Source organism: Eurytemora carolleeae, unplaced genomic scaffold (assembly GCF_000591075.1).
Source record: "Eurytemora carolleeae unplaced genomic scaffold, Eaff_2.0 scaffold350, whole genome shotgun sequence".
In the NCBI taxonomy this organism is placed as follows: domain Eukaryota; kingdom Metazoa; phylum Arthropoda; class Copepoda; order Calanoida; family Temoridae; genus Eurytemora; species Eurytemora carolleeae.
In genome coordinates, this window is record NW_019396254.1 from 259,928 (window position 1) to 265,315 (window position 5,388).

The window sequence follows — 5,388 nt, forward strand, 5'->3', positions numbered from 1 at the left end:
TGTAAAATCATGAATTTTTAATGAAAGGCAAAACAATTGTCTAGTTGCAAGCCTGGGTGGAAGGACTACTCTGGAGAACATCATGATGATGAGGAGATTACGGACAAGCTCGAGTATATCAGGATAATGATACCTAGTAGTGAGAGTCCAGATGCTATCATGTACCTATACGGTAGAGTCTCCAATTTGCAGGACTTCATAGAATTAAGATGGATGAACTACCCCTGGGAGCACGAGGAGGACAAGGTGTTAGTAGATGGGTTAAAGGACATCATGGTAATGTTATCTAAGATTAGGCGTATTGATGCAGAGGTTTCTAGGGATCCCATCCATGGCCAAGCTCATGATCCTTAATAGGATCAGAGTTATTCTTGTAATGATCATAACAGAGTAGTTTTGTATAAGTATGTGCATTTAAACAATATGACTAAATAAACTTACATGTACAGAATGAATGTTATTAGATTTAATTGGGACATAATATAATTATTAAAGATTTGGGGACGTTTAGGAATCAACCTGTTATTGTGTGTTGGACCTAATTAGCGACCCTGTCTAATTTAGATATAGTGTTAATGACTAGATCAATTGTGGATCAACCAAACTTAATGAGTTGATCCTGAAATATCAGCACTTAGTGCATAGTTGATTTGATGTGTAAGATGTGTACATCACAACATATATAAATTTGGCTTGTTTGTCTGTTTGTTTGTTTGTATCCAATAAACATCAAAACGGCTGAACCGATCGGGCCCAAATTTTTTGTGGGACATCTAAGGACCCCAGGGAAGGTTTATGAAAAATCAAAATTTCAAATATTTGTCTCCATCAAAATTTGATCGTCATTAAATTTTTTAAAATTTTGAAAATCCACGAAATTTTTTGTGAAAATCTGCGTATTATTTTTGTTTTGTTTTACGATGTACACAAAGAGAACATGTGCACAACTAATTTAGAAGATGGGCGCGAAGCGCCCTCTAAGGCTAGAAAGATGGGCGCGAAGCACCCTCTAAGGCTAGAAAGAAGGGCGCGAAGCGCCTTGAATTTCTAGTTGAGTTAAAAAGAGAGAAAATGAAAAAAGAAAGGAAAACAGTATTTTTCATTGATTTACATATGAGAGTTTGTAAAAAAAGTCTTGAAAAAGATTGGTTACTTTTTTTGAGAAAGAAACTGTTCTATTACAAAAAGAATTCTATCTTTGAGGTTACTTAACAAACAGTGAAAAAGACATGTTATAACCAAATTCTTTAGATCCATTTAAGAAAACTTTAATAGTTTTTATCCAAATTGCAAACTTTTTACGGTGAGCACAAGTGACTTAAAAGGATAAATTAAATTACACTATTAATATCTTACATCTGAAAATTGAAATAACAAAAGCTTTGATATTCAGAAACAAGTTAGAGGATCTGATTGTACTGTGGAAAGTGCTACAAATAAAATGGTTAGAGCACTATTTAATGATGCAGCAGTTTTATTCAGAAAAAATTCAATGTCAAGAAATGTTTAGTTTTAATAACAATTATAATTTAAAAAAGATTTGTTTTTATTTGTAAAGTATGAAAATATTGTTACTATTTTTTGCAATTAAGGAAATTTTCTCTCCTTAAGAAAACCTTTTTAAACATTTAAAAACTTATGATTTAGTAAAATATTAATGTAAACAGTACATTTGGCATACAAAGTAATTTTTTCACCAAGCAACACTGAATCAAGTTTACAACCTTTTCTGATTATATTTGCGATTAAACAAATTTATTCATTGCAAATCTTCTGAACAACAGCTTTACTGTCATTAAATGTGCTTTAAAGTTTTATAACATAGCTAGATGAATATTTTCAAGAATTAACCCCCCCCCCCCGGAGGGTTTTTTGATATTGGGGGGGGGGGGGGGGGGGGGGGGGGGGGGGGGGAATAAAAATTTGGACCTAAAAAGGCAAGTTTTTTTTATTCTTTCACAACCTTATTACCCAATTTTTTTTGCCTAAAAATGATTTATTTGTCCCAATTTAGCAAATAAAACTATAAAAATGTTAGCACTAAATGCTCACGCCCCTACATTTTTTTGGGAAAAAACTGATTTCAAAAGATCTGCCAGGGAGAAAAAATTTATTTCAAAAAATAAACACACCTTTTAAAAAAATTATTATTTAGAAGGTTTTGATCTAAAAGTAAACAATGTCTATATAAAGAAGGTAAAAGTTTAAAAAGAACTTATTGTCTACAGATTTAGTTTTAAATCTTCACATATATAAAATTAGGGTTTTTAAATTGGAATTCAGTTTGTGGAATTGGGTGCAACTCTGCATAATTGTCTGAAACTGTTGTTGAATTGCTTAGAATTACAGGGATTTTAATTGCATGTAACATCCACTTTCATTGGAAACTCTAATAAAAATATGTTTTAGGATGATTCTGATCTTGATTTTAGTCCATTATACAAGGGTCCAACTTAAACAACTTCAGGCTTTCCATTTTTTATGCATTTTTTTAATCCAAATATATTTTCAAATGATAAAACTTTACTATTTTAAATGTTTTTCCAAGAAATATGCTGGATTAAGAAACGACCCAGATGACAGAACAAGTTTTAATTATGATATCAATTTCCTTCTGACTGGAGCCACAAGGTCAGGTACAGATCACAATTATTAAACTGAACTATTTATGAATTCACTTTTGGCTGTGGATGCAGCTCTATCTGTACGACCATAGATCACTGCTTCTTTGAACAATGCTTCAACAATAACCCTCACTGCTGATGTTTCAAATCTTTATAAAGCCAGACATTTTGACACATTAATTGATTAGAGATTTGGAACGTTTTTTTTCAGACTTTATATGTTTTGTTACATTATTCATTTTCACATTAATTTAACAAACAGAGTAAACAAAAATTAGGGAACTTACGCTTAAACTCATTGCTTACAAAATTGAGATTTATTATCAATAATCAATTTATTTAATATAGAAATAGTATTTAATGTTCTACTTTTTTTAGGAAGAATGAGCGGCATAGCAAATACAAATACCGTTTGCAATCTGTAAGTTAAGATCATGAAATATCTAAGTTATATTATAACATATCAAATATAACCAGCTCATTTAAGTTTCATGCAATTTTAATTTTAATAATAATTTACATTATTTTGATACACATCTGTTTGTTCTTTTTTATAAATTGTTTTTACTTCAACAATTTATTTTAATATTTATATGATATCAGATGAAAATATTTTGACATTTCTTATTTCTTGTTCTACATCACAACACATTTTTTAAGGATTTTTACGTAGGGTGAAATAAATTGAGGGGGGGGGACGTCTCTCCAAGACCCTTCCCTAATGTTGTCTCCCTTTGCTGTCAACATATTTGAAAGTGTAAAGCTTTACAGATCCCCTTCCATTTTTTTCCCATTTCCTGATTGATTTTTTTTTTCTTCTTGTTTATTGTTTCTAGGCCTTGAGGTTTCTTATAATAGTTCTTTTGACATTTAGTTGTGGAGCAGGTAGGAGAGAGATAAAGAGGTTTGTAGGAGGAAGGGTATAGGGGATTGCTCCATTTGTTCCTTCTGTAATAGTCTTTTCAACTTAAGGGGAATTTTAAGGAAACCCATAAATGCAAAATAGGGAGCTGTAAGGAATATTTCACAGCAGTCCAGTCCAGTCCTCAAGGAAAAACCGGTAGCTTTGTGCAAGGCTTGTGTACCCATCAGGGGTTATACTCCTTCTTTCAGCTGAACCAGGCTGAAGATGACGTTCTTGTTTTATTTTCCTCCTGTATTACACTTGCTACTTCCCTGTAATATATACAACATGGGCAGCTGAACTCCGTGCTCCCCCAGACTGTGAAGGCGGGACTGCTATGAGAGAGGTCTGTACTCTTTCGAGGGAGATAAGCAACTGTTAATTTTTTTTTTCAAGACCGACTTTTTTTCAATAACAATTTCAAAATTACCGGATTTTGCTTTACGTTAATAGGCACTTTTCTTTAGTTTTAAAAACTCATTGTTCATTTACATAACGGTGCCCAGCCATACTAAAACATATTTTTAAAACCTGTTCAGCTCAAACTATTCCGGGATGGTGTTGGTCTGATGACTCTACGTGTGAATGATGGGGGTAAGTATGACCGTGAAGTAGCCCCTATTTTACTGGCTCATGAGATGGGACATATGATGGGAGCAGGCTACCCATGATGGAGAGAAAGGAGTGGCTGAAGATTGCCGAGGAAATTATATCATGACACACACTGTTGAAAAGGGCCATAATATATGGAGTTATTGCTCCAGGTAAAATTTATTCAGGGGTATATTTTTCGTCTCCCAACAGCTTTTGAGGATTTTGTATTGAAATACATATTGTTGGAATAAAAGGATCAAAAATACCATCAATTTTGAAAAGAAAAACTTTGAGTGGTCATAAATTAAGCTAATTAAATTTAGACCCCTCCCCAGATTAAACAGGAATATGATTTTCTAAGATGAGATTGGTAACTGATTTATTGTTTATTCATTTGATTGCCTTTTTTTTGGTCATCTACATGGATCAAAAAGAAATATTTAATATATTTAATATAAATATCTAATGCCAGTGAGCTTAATATTGACGTCCATTTTGTGCCTTAATTTACCATATATAAAGCTTTTTCGTCTAACTCTGTGTATATGACCAAAATAAATGCTTGATCAGGGAAGATGGCTAAAACTGAATGCTTCATGCAAACTTTTAGCATAATTTCAAGTATTTTATAGCAATCAAGTTTAATTGTCCTGTTTTCCTTAAGCCAATTTTAGAAGTCTTCAAATATTTTTTGAATTTTTTCAAAGTTATTTTTCCAGGTTTGTCTCATTCACTTTGTGCTATAGATTAAACATTTATATGATATAATATTGCAGGAATCAGATAGATAAACATTTGGCTAAACTGGAGAAGGACAGGCATACCAATGGAAATTGTTTTTATGTTTAAGCATAGAGGGGCCCGGTCTAAAGAAGATGCTATTGGTTTTGAAATTATAAAAATAATTTTATTAAAAATTTAAGAGAAATATATGGTGTGGTAACAGTTCGCCCAAATTACATTTCACCCAATTTATGTTTCACTCAAACTTCACCCCCACCCCCCCAAAAAAAAAATATCTAGTCAATTTTATTTTGAATTTATAATAATCAAATACTTGAATTTATAAAAGTTGCAAATGTATTTTCTAACTTACATTGTGCAAATCTATTTATGAAATAGGGAAACTTTTACCAGCATATTTAACATGTCTGTTGTTAAGGGTTGTTAATGATTGTTAATGAAGGTTCGTCAGAAAAACAAAGTGGATTGTTCCAGAAAAACAAAAAAGGATATTTTTTTGAAAGTAACAAGAAAACAAAGCCT

At 32.0% G+C, this 5,388-nt stretch overlaps 1 long non-coding RNA gene across 2 annotated transcripts; it reads left to right on the forward strand.

Moving 5' to 3' along the window:
* Positions 1-1,081: 1,081 nt before the first annotated feature.
* Positions 1,082-5,067, forward strand: LOC111699443 (uncharacterized). 2 transcript variants are annotated; one of them, XR_002764752.1, is made up of 6 exons: positions 1,082-1,444; positions 2,410-2,636; positions 3,003-3,045; positions 3,738-3,874; positions 4,068-4,292; positions 4,899-5,067. It is a non-coding gene; the product is annotated as an uncharacterized LOC111699443 (long non-coding RNA). The 2 variants fall into 2 exon arrangements; XR_002764751.1 differs by lacking the exon at positions 1,082-1,444 and having other exon boundaries at positions 1,895-2,636.
* Positions 5,068-5,388: the final 321 nt, after the last annotated feature.